Source organism: Lynx rufus, unplaced genomic scaffold, assembly GCF_022079265.1.
Source record: "Lynx rufus isolate CCGP_SWC_20201006 ecotype Redwood Valley unplaced genomic scaffold, mLynRuf1.p SCAF_12, whole genome shotgun sequence".
Taxonomy (NCBI): Eukaryota; Metazoa; Chordata; class Mammalia; order Carnivora; family Felidae; genus Lynx; species Lynx rufus.
The window spans coordinates 11,565,865-11,585,075 of record NW_025814826.1 but is presented as its reverse complement, the minus strand read 5'-3'; the positions used below and the strand labels follow the sequence as shown (position 1 = coordinate 11,585,075).

General features: G+C 44.0%; 1 long non-coding RNA gene across 3 annotated transcripts in view; it reads right to left on the bottom strand.

The window, feature by feature from the left end:
• LOC124507665 (uncharacterized) overlaps positions 1-19,211 on the bottom strand; it is a 142,013-nt gene that overhangs the window by 110,653 nt on the left and 12,149 nt on the right. Inside the window, exon 2 of one of the 3 annotated variants that reach the window (XR_006961082.1) lies at positions 13,131-13,229. The exons of 1 other annotated variant lie outside the window; for it this stretch is intronic. This is a non-coding gene — a long non-coding RNA (uncharacterized LOC124507665). Of the gene's footprint in view, positions 1-13,130; positions 14,172-19,211 lie in introns of those variants that run through there. One more of the 3 variants, XR_006961081.1, reaches the window with a different exon arrangement.

The window sequence follows — 19,211 nt, the reverse complement described above, 5'->3', positions numbered from 1 at the left end:
CCAAGAGATCATGACCTGAGCTGGACGCTCAGCCAAGTGAGCCACCCACCCAGGTGCCTCGGTTGGGCATATTTGTGAAAATTCACTGAATTATACCCTTAAAATCAGTGAACTTAATTGTATATATAGTATAACTAAACAAACCTGATTAAGAACAAACAAAACTCAGTACCACCATCACTTAACCTGAAAATCAACAATCTCATTAATAAAACCTAAAAATGTACTCAACGTTTTCCAATACTTTATTTTTTTAAGTTTATTTATTTATTTTGAGAGAGAGAGAGAGAGAGGGAAACAGAGAGAATCCCAAGCAGGCTCTGCACTGTCAGCGTGAGCCTGACGTGGGGCTCGAACTCATGAAGCGAGAGATCATGACCTGAGGCTTTCGAAATCAAGAGCCAGGCACTCAACTGACTGAGCCATCCAGGCACCCCAACATCTTCCAATACTTAATAAAGATTATAGCAATCAATGATGGGTAAGGACCTAGAGACCACCAAAAAAGAAAAAGGAAAAAAAACAATAGTCCAATTGCTGATAGGGAAGCTAAATTCTTCCGCTTTTCTACAACTTCCAATAGGTTGTAGCCTTATAACAGATTTCCAAAAAATGGGCTAATAATATTTAGTCTAAAATAAACTCCCATCATCCTAAAACTACCGATGATCCACGTGGGGTAATATATAGGAGACTGAAGAATTATCAATAAACGCAGAGACAAAAAAGCCCAACAAGTATGGAAATGTGAAGAAGTATGGGTCAGACTGTAAATCAACTCCAAAATTATTATTTAAAACTCTCTGATAGGTTAATTGGGAAACATTTTTTAAGCATCCACAAGGCTCTGAGCTGGTCTACTGGGCAAGCTTATCTATGATGTAAATAAGGATGTAAGGTAGGCTTATCAAAATTATAGCTGATTCAGAGGTTAAAAATGGCTACAATAGTACATAACAGTGATTCTACATGTATGAAGATGGGATAATTTTATAGCGTTAAAGTGTCAGATATAAGGGAAAATTGCATTCATTTAGCAAATATTCCCCGAGGGGCTGCCACGTGTTGGTAACTAGATGGAAAAAGACACCAAGATTAAGTAAGAAAGAGCCCTTGCCCCTCCTAAGTTTATCAACGAAAAAATATAAGTAACACACTCTGCAGTTAGGAGTGATAAAGTAATTAATCTGAAAAAGACCAATGAGCTTGAGTTTATCACTCAAGTGTTACATATACATAAAATACTGGTAAAATTACAGGCTGAACTAACAAAAGTAACACGTTGAAAACAAATACACACAAGTAGGGGCGCCTGGGTGGCTCAGTCGGTTGAGCGTCCGGCTTCCGCTCAGGTCATGATGTCACGGTTCGTGGGTTCAAGCCCCGCGTCGGGCCCTGGGCTGACGTCCCGGAGCCTGGAGCCTGTTTCGGATTCTGTGTCTCCCTCTCTCTCTCTGCCCCTCCCCCGCTGTGCTGTGTGTGTCTCTCTCTCAGAAATAAATAAATAAATGTTAAAAAAATTTTTCAAAAATAAAAACAAATACACAGAAGTACTACTCTGCTCTGACTGCATCAACCATACAGGTGGAAGGGTAATGCTCTATTACGCTCTAGACGTACGCATTACAAGTCTCATTCTGAAGTCCAGCTTAGGTGCCCGAACCTTCTGCATGTTGCCATCTGCTCACCGCTAAGTCCCCAAGATGATGTATGAGCCTGGAATTACCTCGTACCTCCTATACAACCCAGGCTGATCGGGGTGTTGGATACTGTCGGACCTTGACACACTGAAACATGGGCAGATAGGAAAAGGCCCAAGAAATACATTTCAATCAACTAGGGGGGTGGGGGGTGGAACGTAGGAACGAGGAGACACTATTCTGAACGGCAGGAGTTAGAGGAGCAAAGGTAGCTCGTGATATCAACATAGCATCACTGAGCAATCGCAACGTCGTCTTTTTTTTTTTTTTTAATGTATTTATTTAAATTCAAGTCAGTTAACATACCGTGTGGCCCTGGCTTCAGGAGCGGAACCCAGTGATTCATCCCTTACATCCAACACCCAGCGCGCATCCCCACAAGTGCCTCCGTGCCCATCACCCATTTTCCCCACCCCGCCCCCGCCCACGCCTGAACAATGTCAAATTTGAAGACGCTGCCTCGTGAGGTAGGGAGACTTGGCAGCACAAGTTTACTGAGCCGAGAATTCAGCCACGTTCTATTTCTAAGACTTCATGGTAACATGCTACCTGTCATCCCACAGCCCGTCTCTCAACGCCCAGATTGTCAAGCTTCCGTGCGGCAGCAAAATCAATCTTTGTCGTATCCTTTTAGGACCGTGTGCCCCCACCCACCCCCGTGCCCACAATGCTTGCGCTCTTTCAGGGGCTCTCGGTCACTGATCACTCCAGGATCCGGGCCCAACACCCCGCAGGCTGGCAGACAGGGCCCCCTGTCAATTTCGCCTCTCTGTCACTCTCCCTCATACGCTGTGTCCAGCAGTTCTGAATCACTGCAGAACATGATCACAGGGCCACACTTTTTCTTGCCTTCACTGTGTACGTGCCACTCGCGGTTTGAAATACCTCACACCTCCTGACGTGTGTCTGGAGCCTTCGGCCCACACGGCCTTCACAGAGTCCGTCCCAGCCCTCTTGCGAGAAGAATTCCATGCTTTACCATGTCCCCCCCGCTCCACGCCCACGGCGGCTTACTGGTCTCCAGGAAAACGCTCACCCCGTATACAAAGATTAGTTATGGCTGCATCTCCCTGCTAAACCTTAAACCCCCTGCCTGATTATCCTAATCCCTAGGATTTCGCCCAGGTTGTGATACTTTATAGGTATTTTCGACGAGTCAGGGATTCCAAGGTAGCCCAGTTCTGTATGTCCCGTCTGCCCTTATACCCATGAGCAGTGTATCAGCTTGGGTTATGCAGGAGACACAGAGGAAGCCCAGACAAACGCTATCATCCTGGAGCTACAGAAGACACGTGGGCATTTTTCTAAAGAATCCAAGCAGCCCTGGTTGGGATAGAATATTAGAACCAAAATGATTACCCAATGGACGTGCTTGGCTGTTGCAAAGTCAGCTGGGCTCAAATCCTGCTTCCACGTCTTCACTAACTAAGTGACTTTGAGTAACTAACTTGACCTCTTACAGCCCAGGTTTCGTAGTCTATAAAATGAAGATAATTATAGCCCTTACCTCGAAGGGCCATTGTGAGGACGATGTGCCAGTGTATTATAAAGGAGGTAATGAAGGAACCAGTACGTGGCAAACACTCACTAAATGCCGATGTCTCAGCCGCCTCGTCCTGCCTGCTTTTCCCTTAACGAATGGAAATACTGCCTACTTCGCAATAAGATGTCTCAACAAAATGTGTAAAAATGCCAGGCACATAGGAGTCACTGGATTATGAATCACTGATTTCTAAGCCTAGAAAATTACCTTTTCTTTCCAAAAATACAGGATTATACCACTAAAGAATCTTCTGGAGGTTCAAACCAACAAGACCATAATCACCTGACATAATACTCCTCACATGCTGTGAAGACAGTTTAAAAAGAGGCTTTTAAAAAATGTTTATTTATTTTTGAGGGGGGGGAAGAGGCAGAGAGAGAGGGGAACAGAGGATCTGAAGCAGGCTCTGGGAAGACAGCAGAGAGCCCAATGTGGGTCTTGAACTCACGAACCATGAGATCATGACCTGAGGTGAAGTCAGATGCTCAACCGACTGAGCCACCTAAGCACCTGAAAAAGAGGCTTTTTATGTATTCCAATAATTAATTTAACTGCACTAAGTTTAAACAGATACATATATTTCTCTAGGCTTGACAAAAAAAGAAAAAGCACACTTAAAAGTTTCATGAAATTCACTCAAATGTATCCCATCACTTTTGCTCACCGATTCTCTATAAACAGTAACACTTACTAGCAAAACACATTTGGGAAAAGAAAGGTTAGAGTCAAGACAGAAATTTCTGAAAAATGTCATCATGGAAAACCCCTCAAGTGCTTACTACAATATCCGTGTCACAAATGTATCCTAAGGATAAATGCACCTGGTTCCAAACAACACATTTTTTTAGAAAGAACGCTGCACATTTCCAAAGTTCATTTTGTAACACCCGACACAGAGCTTATTATACAAATCCATGTTTAAAAAATTGAGGACGTAACTGATTGGCTATGATCCAATTACTAATACCATTTTCCAGGGTTTTGGTGATTGTCAGTACCTGAAAGATCTCATTTCGAAAAGATTAACAAAATCACAAAACCGACAGTGTATGTAAGTAGCTGTGTGTGCCAGCAGGTGTGGGTGGGACAAGTTATTTACAGGCATGGACGTGAATATAAACAAGGGTAGTTTTGATACGTTCTGTAGGACTAACATGCTACTTTGGGAAGAAAGAATACAGGAGCTTCCTTCCTTGAAATTTTTCAAACTTGTACACCACCAGAGATTTCCTAAATCCAAAATACACGAAGAGATTCTTTTTTTGTCAGATTCATCCTTCCAAAGTCACTGTACCTCTTTGTCCAGCAGAAACCGTTGTAGAAAACGTATATTTTGTAAGTTACTCAAAATTTTCCATGCAAAACCCCTTATTAACCTACCTTATGGAAAAGACTTCTTTCAAGAAGACACATGGGAATGAAGAACTTACTATATAACCTACGCCAAAAAGCATCGGTCGTCTCTGGAGACCGATCTTTAAATTGCTATTATTGTTTAATTTTCTGTGGTGGTAAAATACCCAACACAAAATTTACCATCTTACACGGTTTTTACGTGTACAGTTCAGTGCTCTTAAACACATTCCCCTAACGTTGTGCAATCATCACCGCCATCCATCCACAGGACTCTTTTTATCTTGTAGAACAGAAACTCTGGACCCATCAAACAACAGGTCCCACCCCCACCCCGCCCGCCCCGTCCCTGGCAACTGTTTTCTGTCTCTATGATCTCGACCACTCTGAGTATTTTACATAAGTGGAATCAGGCAGTATCTGTCCTTTTGCGATTGGCCTACTTCACTTAGTGTGATGTCTTCAAGGGTCACCCCTATTGTAGCCCGTGTCAGAATTTCCTTCCTTTTCAAGGCTGAATAGTATGGCTTTCTAGGGATATACCAGAGGTTGCTTATTCATTCATCCACTGACAGATACTTGAGTTGCTTGTACATTATAGTTACCGTAAATGATACCGCTGTGAACATGGGTGTACAAATATCTCTGAGACCCTGCTTTCCATTCTTTCGGGCGTATACCCAGAAGCAGAATATCTGGGGCATACGATAATTCCACTTTTATAAGCTACACTTTTTGACCCAGTATCTATTAAATTAATCACTACCTTCCTCAAAATAATAAAAATTATGTAATAGTACTTAAAAAACCTCACCAGGCCACAACATTATGTCAACAAAATTCTTTTCTCTTCTATGATTATAAACTGGCGATTTCCCATCCTACAAGGCATCTCCCAATCCCAAAAAAGGTGTTGATCAGATTCGAGTCTCCCCTCACCTTTTTTTTCCTTCAAAGAAGGGGTGCCCTGGGGTGCCTGGGTGGCTCAGTCCGGAAAGCATCTGACTCTTGATTTCAGCACAGGTCATGATCTCATGGTTCGTGGGCTCGAGACCCCCTTTGGGCTCTGCACTGACAGCATGGGGCCTGTTTGGGATTCTTTCTCTCTCTGTCTCTCTGCCCCTCCCTGGCTCACGCGCTGTCTCTCTCTCTCTCAAAATAAATAATAAATTGAAAACAATTAGTCTTCATAATATATTCAATGTGGACTGCAGGGACTCTAAGTATCAATTAAACTGTTTGTAAGACACACACACACACACACACACACACACACACACACACACTAGTTATGTTCATCAAACATGCAGGCACAGCGGCTTTCCCACACTGTTGTTTTTTATTTGGTCCTCAAGAGACAAATCTCTGTTTAACAATGCCAAGGTCTGGGGCCCTTTGTCTAGGTGAGAAGTATCACCAGAGTCCCTTTCAAGTACTTTCCAGAGTGGGTGGCAATGATTTCAGGCCAAAGAATCTCTACTTTTAGCTTTCTCTGAAAAAGCTATTTGTTTCATTAATAAGCAAGTATAGAACAATGCCAACATCAACACTGGCATTTTCTGCTATCCTATAAAAATTAGGCATGATGTCAATAAAATGTAACACAATCTACTGGGCACTTCTTTTTCTTCTCAGCATCGAAATGCATACTTTCCATCATGTTTTATATCATTACATTTCTTAAATAGTGGCATAATACACATAACATAAAACTTACCATCTTAACCATTTTTTAAAACATTTAGTTATTTTGAGAGAGTGAGCATGAGTGGGGGAGGCACAGAGACAGGGAGAGAGGGAGAATCCCAAGCAGGCTGCACGCTGTCAGCGCAAAGGCCAACGTGGGGCTTGCACCCATGAACCGTGAGATCGTGACCTGAGCCGAACCAAGAGTCGGACACTTACCCCACTGAGCCACCCAGGTGCCCCCCATCTTAACCATTTTTAAACATACAGTTCAGTGTCGTTAAGTACACATTCCTATTCTTGTCCAATCGTCACCACCACCCATCTTCAGAACTCTTTTCACTTTGAAAAACTGGCATTCTGTACCCATTAAATACAAATTAATGAATGAGTGAATTCTGTGTCCTGTTCCCTCATCCAATACTTAGCATCCACCATTCTTTCTGTCTCCACGAATTCTCTAGGGACCTCATGTAAGTGGGATTCATTGGCATTTGTCCTTTTGTGACTGGCTCATTTTACGTAGCCTAAGTCTTCCAGGTTCATCCATGCCTTAGCCTGCGTCTACACGTAACCCGGGAAAGTCTTTGCCCTTAGGATGTAAGTGCAGAGCCAGACGAGTCTCTCCAGTGAGGCCCTTGCGGATGGACGGTCCCAATATAAGTCCCTGTGTTTATTACAGCAAGAGTCTGACTGCACTAGTGGGGTCCAGGAAGACCAGCATTCAGTGCTGCTCATGGCTCCCTTCTCAAGGCTGCTTCCGGCAATCGAGAGGGTGGGGAGTGCGAGCCAGGCCACCTGGCGTGTCTGTAAAATAAGTCAGGGTACAGTTACACCCGGGACTGAACGTTTCATTTTTGATGTCTGCTGTGCCCTAGCTTTAGGGCTTTGGGAAAATTCGTGTCAAAATAAATGGCCAGGAAAGAGCGACACCACTGGTAAACATCAAATTAATGGCTCCGTCACATTTAAGGCAATTTTGCGATCTTAACGGTAATACTAAATTGCACGATAAAAAACACAGCTTGCTCCATCAAATATAGCAGTTATTATATGATCTTTTGTAGTAGTTTCTGGCTATGTGGCTATTTTATGTAAGCCTTCGCCAAACGAATTATATGTTTCAAAAACATAGTCTTTGAATTCTTTTATATCCATCTCAAATCAATGTTCGCAAAAAAAACAGGTATTGGATAAAAATACTACCGACTGATCAAAAAGTAACGGATAAGACAAATATAACACCCCCCCAAAAATGAGGGGGTACATTATGTGGTATAATACACCACATAAGTTAAACAAGGGTTAAAAAGTGGTTAAACAAGGGAGTATTTATAGCTTAGTGGTTAAAGGTGCATGTTCTGTAGTCAAACAATTCCCAACTTAAATCTCCGTTCTACTCAGAGTTGTCCCGAGTTAAAGGATAATACATTAACGACCACTGGCTTGAAACCCGAAATAGAGTAAATAATCCTTTATGGTTGGACCCTCAAGTGGTGGTAATGTTACTGCAATGAACCCACTGCGATAGTATTAGGAAGCAGTACCACTGGGGGGTCGTTAGGTCATGAGGGTGGAGCCCTCCTGAATGGGATTAGTGCCCTTGCAAAAGAGACACAAGAGACCCCTTCTGCCCTGTGAGGACACAAGACAAGACAGTTGTCTACGGGCCAAGAAACGGGCCTTCCTGACGCACGGAATCTGCCCACACTTTGATCTTGGACTTCCCTGCCTCCAGAGCTGTTAGAAACAAATGATTATTATTTAAGCTACGCAGTCTCTGGTAGATTGTTACAGCAGCCCAAACAGACTAAGACAGCTCTGGGTTCACTTTATGTATGCATCTTTAACTTTTCCTGCTTCCCGACTTGCATTTGATCGGGCAGTTTCATGACTGAAAAGAAGTCTGTCTCACAGCAAGTGCCAGGGAACAACGTTTGATTTTATTTTTATTCTCTTGCGGACTATCGTGTTTTATTGTCGGCTATCAGTAACTAGGGTTGGCTCATTAGAATTGCGTAGGTCCCAGATTTTCGTCTTGGGAGAAAGGAAAAAGTGGAAGAATGTCACTCAGCACTTTCACTGTGGTAGGGTCCCCTCCCTAAGGAGGGAGAAAAAAGGGAGAGAAAACTTCCAAGGTAACCTGGCTACGCGCCTACGTGACAACATCCCTCATGACCTTGTCAACTGAGCCTGCTTAATCAGACTGCATGTTTACTTGTGTTACCATATACGGGAGACAAAGAAAGAGAAAATGTACAAAAAAACTACGCCATGTGATGTGCGGCGCCCAGATCTTGGGGCACAAACCCAACTGAGCGGTGCCGGCATGAATAAAAGTTGCCTCCTGGATAAAAAGCCTCAGCGTCACGACTCTCTCTGTGTGAGAATCCCGCCACATCACCTTACACCAACCATCTGCCAGTGTTTTCCACCGGTCGAACCCCACCGGAACCCAGGGAGCTCACTGTTGGATTTCAAAGTTTTGGGTATTTGCTTTCAAATAAATGTACAATGAGCCTTCCATTTCCAATTACGACACAGAGCACGTAGAAAGGCCTTTGATCTCATGGTAACGAGAAATTTCACCCGGACCAAATAAAAATATACTTTTCTGGGCGTCCAGCAAAGGGTAATAAATGCACAGAAGCCTCGATGACCCACATTCAGTAAGAAACAAGCCCTTCACAGGCAAGCTGAAAGCCAGCCTAGGGTGCATGTCTGCATAGGCTGAGCCTGGCTAGTCTGAAGAGGGGGGAGGAAGTAGTCCACGGACGGACCTGACCTGGCAGGAACACGGACGGAGACCAGCGTTACGGGACAGTGCGAACCGGTAGGACAGACAGACTGGAATCTGGAAGAACCAAAAATGCAGCAGCAAATCACCTTTCCTAGTAACTCTTCCAATCCACCCCCCATACCCTCCTGTGCAAAAGCAGACAGGAGAGCAACAGTGAAGACGCTAGAAAGCCAAGGGAAATCACAGAGCCCATGCATTCTCATGGTATTTCAATCTCTGAGGACAAAGGGGAATCAAAGCATCTAAAATGGTAGTCCAAGCCTCTCCCAGATGAAATGCTGAGATCGTAAAAAAAAAAGGAGTATCAGGTGAACTCATTTTAATTAAAAGTATAACCCATGGTTTAGCTAAATTCTGAGGGATCTGAATATTCAGTTCCTCACCCTAATCTCCATTATGAAGAAAAAGCAGGCAGGCTCTGAGATCTGAACCAAACAAAATACTATACTTCAGTCTTTCCTGTTTTCTTTACACGACCTAGGGTACAATTTTTAAAATTATGAAATATACAAAGAAACAGGAAAATGTGATCCATAATTAAGAATTAACACATGTCAATAAGAAAAGAAACACAGATGACTCCATTAATGAAATAAGTTGTTAAGAACTTTAAAACAACTACAAAAAAATATATTGGAGAATATATAGAAAAATAGGGGTGCTTGGGTGGCTCCGTCAGCTAAGCATCCGACTCCTGATTTCGGCTCAGGTCATGATCTCATGTTCCTGAGATCGAGCCCCACGTCAGGCTCTGTGCTGACAGCATGGAGCCTGCTTGGAATTCTCTCTCCCTCTCTGTCTGCCCTTCCCCCACCCGCAGCACACACACTCTGGCTCTCTCAAAAATAAATAAATGTTAAAAAAAAAAAAAAGAAAACACGGAAAAATAAGTGTACAATGGGAGAAGATCTGAGATACATTAGTACAGAACAGAAATTCTAAAACAGAACTAAATAAAAATCTAAAAATACAGCATTTGAATAAAAAGTTTCTTGGATGGGATATCTCCCGAGGCAAAGGAAATAAACGCAAAGGTGGGCTATCGGGACTACATCAAAAGAAAAAGTTCTGCACAGTGAAGGAACAATCAACAAAACTAAAAGGCAACCGACGGAATGGGAGAAGATATTTGCAAATGACATACAGGATAAAGTGTTAGTCTCCAAAATCTAATGAAGAACTTACAAACTCAACACCCAAAAAGCAAATAATCCAGTGAAGACATGGGCAGAAGACATGAATAGACACTTTTCCAAAGAAGACATCCAGATGGCCAACAGACACGTGAAAAGATGCTCAACATCACTCAGGATCAGAAAAACACAAATCGCAACTATAATGAGATATCGCCTCACACCTGTCAGAATGACTAAAATCAACAACACAAGGAACAACACGTGTTGTCAAGGATATGGGAAAAAAAAAAGGAACCCTCCTGCACTGCCGGGGGGGACGCAAACTGGTGCAGCTACTCTGGAAAACGATACGGAGTTTCCTCAAAAATTGCAAATGGAACTACTCTACCACCCGTTCACGGCACTACTGGGTATTTACCCAAAAGGTACACAAAAAATTTTTAATTCAAAGTGATACGTGCACCCCTATGCTTACAGCAGCATTATTTATAATAGGCAAACTATGGAAACAGCACAAGTGTCCGTCAATAGACGAATTTGGATAAAGAAGATGTGTTTTATATATACACACACACACACACACACACAAAGGAATATTATTCAGCCATAAAAAAAGAGTACAATCTTGCCATCTGCAACAACATGGATGAATCTAGAGGGTACTGCGCTAATTGAAATAAATCAGTCAGAGAAACACAAATACCATACGATTTCATTTGTATGTGGGCTTTCAGAAACAAAACAAATGAGCAAAGAAAAAAAAGTGAGAAACACACCAAGAAACAGACTTTTAAATACAGAAAACAAACTGATGGTTATCAGAGGGGAAGAGGGAGGAGGGATGGGTTAAATAGGTGATGGGGATTAAATGGTACACTTATGATGAGCACTGAGTAATGTATAGAATTGTGAATCACTATATTCTACACCTGAAACTAATAGAACATGGTATATTAATAATACTGAGATTAAAAAGAAAAAATTAACAAAGTGAAAATCTGGAAAAAAAAGACGTTTATTGGATGGGTCTGCTAACTGGACATTTCAAAAGAACAAGTCAGTAATCTTACATTTTCCAAATTAAACAGAGAAAAAGAGAAAGAAAAAAATGAACTAAGTAGCAATGACTTGAGAAATAATATCAAATAATCCAAAATATGAGTAGAGGAGAGAGAGTGATGGTATTTAAAATATTTTAAAGGAATGTGAATGAAATGTACCAAATGTGAAAAACATCAAACCGCTAACTCGAGATGCTCAATGAATCCAAAGCAGAAAAATACAAAGAAAACCATACCTAGACATATCACGGTCTAATTTCTGAAAGCTAAACATAAAAAGCAAAGGTATAATAAACAAACAAACAAATAAATCAATCGCAAGAGGGAACAAACACATTACATACAAAGATATTAATGACGGCCAGTTTCTCATTAGGAGAAATAGAAGCCAGAATTTGTCACGAGCAGATCCACATTACAGGAAATGATGCAGGAAGTTCTTCGGGTTGAAGGCAAATGACACCATACAGAAGAACTCCGATCTACAAGAAGGAGTAAAGAGTGTAGGCATGGTAAAAGTGTGTATAAATATTTTAAAGGTTTTTCTTTTTTCTTTTTTTTACCTTTTTTAAAAAAGATAATTGGCTACAAAGCAAAACATACTATTGTCTTGTGAGGTTGATAACTTAGGTAGAAGCAAAATATATAACAACAGATCAGCAGAGGGTAAATGGAAATGTATTGTCGTAAGGTTCTCAGATTAAACTGAAAGTTGTAATACGAATTCAATATTAAATAGATGGATCCTTAGAACAACCAGTAAAAAATAAAAACAAACCTTGGCTAAAAAGCCAAGGAGATAAAATGGCATACTAAAAAATACTTGATAGGGGCGCCTGAGTGGCTCAGTCGGTTGGGCGTCCGACTTCGGCTCAGGTCATGATCTCACGGTCCGTGAGTTCGAGCCCCGCGTCGGGCTCTGTGCTGACAGCTCAGAGCCTGAGCCTGCTTTGGATTCTGTGCCTCCCCTCTCTCTCTCTTCCCACCTCTGCTCATGCTCTGTCTCCCTCTGTCTCAAAAATAAATAAACATTAAAAAAGATGTTTAATAAAAAATGCTTGATAAATCCAAACTTAGGCAGAACGAAAGGACAAACCCATCAAATAAACAGAACACAAGTAACAAGAGAGTAGACTTAAAATTAGCCATATCAATAATTACATCTCTCCCGATTTCCCTACCCACACTGTGCAAAGTTCAAGCCCAAAGCAAAGCCAGGTTCTCGACTTCACCAATAGCCAAGCATCACCCGAGGCCCCTCCCCCAGAAATAAATAAGCCTAAGGCGAGGCCTTGAAATCTTTACTGTAAATATGTGTCTCAGGTGATTCTTACAAAAAAACCAGTTTGCATCTCATCTGTACCTTCAGGTTTTCACACAGATGCGGACAGACACTCGGAGCCCCCGAGTCACGGGCTACATGACCTTGGCAAGTCAATTCATCTCCCTCAACGAGGCTCTCCTCTATACAATGGAGACATCTCCACCTTTCAGAATTGGAGCCGTGCCACGCCTCAAACCTCACAGGTGCTCAAGTCTTTGCTGAAGGAAGGAACGAGAAACTGTGCAGCACAGGTACCGTGACCACGTGCCCACGCTGCACGGTTCGGAAGCTAGTCCAAACGTCACTACCTGGGCACACGGGGCTTCTCCATCCCTCCGACCTCCCCAACCCAAACATTTCAGCTTACGTTGCAAAACTCAATTGCTTGGAGCATGCCCGACTGGCCCGTGCCGTTTCACGCTTCAGTTCCCTGACTTGGTCTGGAGCATCTGGCTGCAATTTCCCTCCTGAATTTCTCCCCCCAGCCCCCCACCCCCAACCCATCCCTTCACCTACGCAACACCTACCTTAGGGAGGTAGATGTGACTCAGCTCGGGGATGACCTTCCTCAGGAAAACTTCGCCGGGCACGTTCCCTTTTAGGCTAGCACATGCCGATCACCGCGCCTGGAAGCAATGAACATTGCAGGTGTCTCCCTAGAGCACTTCCTGAAGCAAAGGAGCACCTCGGCAAAAACCTGGGGACTACGGAGAGTTGGGGAGGGGGGGGAGCCAGTCTTCCTGGCCAAGAATTGGACCTGTGACCGAAACAGTTCAAACAGGGGTAGGAAAGGCCCCGGGTGGGGAGGAACTGAGGTCCACCCACCCAACCAAGAGCCAGCCAGCATCAATGCACCAGGCACCCAGCTGAGCCCCCCTGGATGTAGCTCCTCCAGGCCCCGTCCAGGCTCCCAGTGGCCACAGCCCCAGCAACACGCTGACTGCAATTTCCCAAGACACCCCAGACCCCCACAGAAATGGGAGGATGAGACACATCATTTTTTGAGCCACCAAGTTTCATGGTCACTTCTTATGTAATGATAGAGAATACAGATTTCACTTCAACTCCTAGGCTTCCTTTTGCTCCGTATACCCATTTATCTAAAAGTATCCGTTTCATAGATAAAAAAAAAAAAAAAAATCATCAAAGAGCCACAGAGGATACATGTTCTGGCTCCCTCTGGCCACACTCACCAAAGAGACATCGGATTTCTCAGATTCTAAAATGGTTTAAAAGATACCCTAGTTTCTGTTTTGTGAGGTATTCAGATTAAATGGGTCGACTATATAATTACGCCGTAAAAATAGAATGAGTCAAATGATATGATAAGGAATAGTTCGATATTGAGTTACACTTGTTTCCAAATAGGACTTCTTTGAATTATAGAATACACATTTCATTACTTTAAATCCTTGTAACTCTTTAAAGACATGTTTCAGTTCATGAAAGGCATTTTTACCTATGGACCCAAGAGTAAATTTAGAAATCACCTTTACTATATTCCTCCAAATTTAATCAAGTTAATAATATCTACATTAATTTTTATTGAAATAAGAAAAATTATTCCAAGAGTGTAAATTTTATGTACCCTAAAACAAAAAGAGCCTAGCTGTTTCAAAATAAAGAACATCAAATTTATCAGCTAAAAAAAAAAAAACAACACTCCCAAGAAAAGGATACCATTTTGTAAAAAAATTTTTTATTTTTATTTTTTTGAATTTATTTATTTTGAAAAAGAGAGTGCACGTACACACACGCATAAACAGGGGAGGGGGCAGGGGGGAGGGAGAGAGAGAGAGAGAGAGAGAGAATCCCAAGCAGGGTCCATGCTGTCAACACAGAGGCCAAAGCAGGGCTCAATTTCATGAGATCACGACCCAAGCCGAAATCAAGAGTCACATGCTTAACTGACTGGGCCATCCAGGTGCCTTTTTTTTTGTCATAAAAACATTTTTTTAAACCTAAGGAAGTAAGTACACTTTTGTGGCTCAAAGTTTTTATGTTAATGAAAACACCTCAGAATCACTACGTTTAAAAATATTTTATGAAAGCTGAATATGTTCCAGATTTCCATTATTTTTATTTTAAAATAATACACAGTTTTATCATAGTCTTGCTCCCAAGTGTCTAAAAATGTTGAATAAACGGTACTCTGAAAAGCAAATCATAACTCAACTGATAATTTTTTCTTTTTCTTTTTTCTTTTTTCTTTTTTTTTTTAGAAAGAGAGAGAGCATGAATGGTAGAAGGAAGAGAGACAGAATCTCCAGCAGGTTCCATACCCAGCGCAAAGCCTGATGCGGGGCTTGATCTCACAACCCTGAGATTGTGATCAGAACCAAAATCAAGAGTCAGACGCTTAACGGACTGAGCCACCCAGGCAACCCCTCAACTGATATTTTATTTTATTTTATTTTATTTTCGTTTTTATTTATTTTTGGGACAGAGAGAGACAGAGCATGAACGGGGGAGGGGCAGAGAGAGAGGGAGACACAGAACCGGAAACAGGCTCCAGGCTCTGAGCCATCAGCCCAGAGCCCGACGCGGGGCTCGAACTCACGGACCGCGAGATCGTGACCTGGCTGAAGTCGGACGCTTAACCGACTGCGCCACCCAGGCGCCCCTCAACTGATATTTTAAATGTGAGTATCCACACAGACTAAAGACGAAAGCAGAATGGTTAGGGGAAAACATACATACGCACAGCTTATTAAGCAGAAGTGTTACATTAAAAATTATGAGCTTTGTTTCAGATTCTTGATGAGAAATGAAAGCCTGTGATAAGGCAGATCTTTGTCGGGAGAACGTCTGTAACTCCGCCCTCGCGGCATTTTCCCACAAGACATCCACCTTCCGTGAGCCTCCCTCCCTCCCTCCTGCCCAGGATCCTGCAAAGTTTACTGTGCCTGGGGGCTCTCAGGGTAGCACCATGCACCCCTAAAATGAGGGTTTCACCCCGATCGGCAGTTCGGCATCCACAGGGAACCTGTTAGAAATGCAAACTCTCAGGTCCTCCCTGGACCTTGTTAATCAGAAACTCTGGGAGCCGACTGGCAATCTGTATTTAACCCTCTAGGTAAGTCTGCTGTTTTGGAGTCACTGACCCAGATCCGGGGCTCCCACAGCCACCTGTGTGCATCACTGTCACCAGCAAACTCCGCAGTGCCCCCCAATTCCTACCCGAAGAAGGTAGCCCAGGACACTACAGTTCTTACTGGGTCGACAGTGTGGATCACTGGATCAGGCAGTCTTGAAGGCCCTTTCGAGGAAGAGCTGTTTCGCCAAGTCAGCCCCAGTAGTTCCCGTTTTGCTTGGGCACTTGCCAAGCCAGAGAGATTGGAAGGCAAGAGAACTCTGCACCCGCGGCTGCCGGGATCTTGATGCACAGAAAATCCCTGATCCCAGGAGACACAAGCTCCAGTCTCGTTTCCAGCACGGTGACAGATGCCCCAAACTGAAGGCCAGCCGCTTTGCCCCTCTCCTACTCTGCTTACAAGCAGTTATCAGTTTACTTTGGTGTTAAAGAGAGATGTGACCTTATTTTCCAACACCGTGCCCCTGAGAGAGTGCCCTGAATAGATTCTGTTAAGTCTACCGTGGAGCAGATTCAGCTTGCGAGGCATCATGAAATAGACCCAAAATGAGAAGTCAAAAAGATGCCGCTAGAAATGGCGACAGCCATGGGGGTTGTGGGTGAAGCTGGGAAGTCAGGATGAAAACAACCTGGGTCTCAGCGCAGGGGACAGAAAGCCCACTGCCCAGCTCCCTCCGAACCCCCACTTCCCCATCCCAACAACGGAAAGTCCACTTTATACGGCAGCCCACTCCGATCTGGGTCAGCTGTGACCTTCATTAAGTTGAAACCCGCCTCCGTGTCACTTTCCCCCGTGGGTCTTGGCTGGGCAACCGGCAGAGCATGCAGTCACTAATCCCTCCACCCCACAGAGGCTTTTCGAGTATAGTCAACTACTGTGTGCTGAGCCCAGAAATGTGCCGGGCTGGGCGTCTGGACAGGAGAGTAGCCCATCTCCATCCGACGAGACGTGCGGGTCGGGGGACGGCCATTGGGATATCCCAACCCCCCCCCCCATCCTCTTACACTGGCCTCGGCACTTGCTGTTATATTTCATGTTTGATATACATAGGTAAAGATTCTGGAACGCCAGGTATTCGCCTTCATTTGCGGTACTGAAAGAAATCTTTAAGTAAAGCCCAGTCGGTCTCAGTTGCACCCTATCTAATTCTAAAACAGCCTGTCTGGGTGGGAAGGTGCTCCGGGAAAACCCATCAGAGGGTCACCAACAATCCCTCTCGAGCCTGGGGGGGAAGCAGGGTTGGCACAAGGGACATCCCAGGGGACGGTGAAATGCAGGAGCTCTGAGAACAGCTCCAGGCAGGGAGGCACCTGCCCGAGAAGGCAAATGTGGGAATGCTCACTCCACCTTGCCACCTCAGGGAAATGAGACACGCGACCCCGGGAAAGGGAAGAGTAGGCTGGGGGGGGGGGTGGGGGGGAACGCCTCCTTCTGCCCACTGAGCATATGCTCTATACCAGCTTTTCCACTCCCCAGTGACTTGAAGATGCCACTGGTGCTACCTTTTGGCCCCAGTGTCCCTGTAGGTGGGACCATAGTAATACCAACACAGCAGTGTTGTTGTCAGAAGAAATGGGTAACCTCAGGTGACCGCCAGCAGCCCCCCCCCCCCCAAGGCACAGGATCCCAAGGGTACGCCTGCCTCACGCTCCCGTCACCACACCCTCCCAGAGGATGCACTGCTCGTGGCCCAGAGACATCGCCGAACCCCCCTTTGAGATGTTCTACCCAAGAGGCAATCAAGTTGGAAGAAATTTTCTGCCACAGGACTCCATAAAACTTGTAATTGGGGATGGGGAAAAAGAAATGAGCTCTAAATATTTTTCACACCCACAAAAGATAAAGAATTAAACACCTGACCGCCCCAATGTAAATATTTAGTACGCAAGTTTCAACAAGGTCACGGAGGTAACTCCTACCTTCCGAATACAAAGGATTTTCAACAACCAACTTATAGACCAACAATGACATTAAAAACTCTTCTGGTTTTACCGTGAACCCTGCCTTCTTTCACAAAAGATGTGAGATACCTTTAAGAAAAATTGTCATCAGAGGGAAGGAACCAGGTAGTTTAAGAACCTAGAGAAAATTAAAGCACAGAAACCGGTCAAGACAGAGAAACACTACGCATAGTTTCCTACTAAGCCGCTATAGGCGAGCTTAAATTTTGCTTCCAGTTTATTGTTTCTGATCAAATTATTTGCCTCACATGTTTCTGACGCATTTTCAAGTGTGTAAAGTGTAGAACACCCCGGCTGATAGCAGTGCAACAGGTACTTACTGACGTGTCCACCAAAACACAGAGGGAGATGTCACGGCCACCTCTGGAATAGTCTTCAACCCAAACAGAGGGCAGGAGGGACAAGAGGGCCACGCTGTCAGGAAGATGATTCTAAAAGGATCCAAGATAACTCCTGGCCACCCAAATGCTGCCTAGCGCCACCTACGTGGAATGTCAAAGTTGACAAAACCAAAGCAGCGGAGGGGCTCCGTAAATCGTGGAAGAATCTTCCCCAACAAATAAGCCTCTTGGATGGTTAAGAGCTCAGTCGGTTCATAATTTTCAACGGAAGTCCCAAAAGCCCGGCCAGAAGGCAGAATTACGCGCTTCTGTCCCTAGCGAGCAAAGCCAGAATGTTCTTTGAGAAGTAACAGTTTTGAAGGACCCACTCTAGTACATGGGCCCGGTGAACCCGGATGTCTACTTGAAATTTGCTAAGAGGGTAGATCTTAAATGTTCCCGCCACACACACGTGCGCATGCGAACACACACACACACACACACACACACACAAGGTAACTCCGTGAGGTAGTGGATGTGTTACTTAGCTTAACTGTGGCCACCATTTCATAATGCATACATACGCCAAAACTTCACGCTGTATATCCTATGTATGATTTTTCTTTGTCAATGGTAATTCAGTAAAGCTGGAAGAATATAAATAAAACCAATTAGGGAAAAAAACCCTCTCATAAATGAAGGTGCCATATATGTTAGATATGAGGCGTTAAGGATAACGATTTTAGTTTCAGACCAATTAATACTACGCCATTCTCTGGGGCCGCCGAGGTGAGGTGCCTACACACACATGCCTCTACCGATGTGTTACCAGCGAGTGTGCGACTTTATCGGAGGTTTTCTTTCTCGCCAGAGGAAATTTTGAGGTTAGGGACGATGTATTATTAATTTTTATTCTCAGCACTCAACGGAGCGCCGTGAGCACATATAAACTCAATAAATGTGTTCGCTGAATGGGATCCAGACCGTTCGGCAGAACGTGGCTGGTGTGGCATGCCTCCTTTCAGACCTGGTCAAACTTGACCTCTTCACAGACGACCTTCGTTTATGTTCCCTCGTGTCACCCAAATGGAACAAGCTCTACGGGAAGCCTGAGAGCATCCCCACCTGTTCCTGACACCACAATCAATACAAGATATTCCGAGAACCGAGTTCAACCAGCTACAGACACAGCCACGCAATCAACCACAATTCTATGGGCTCCATGTTGCTCT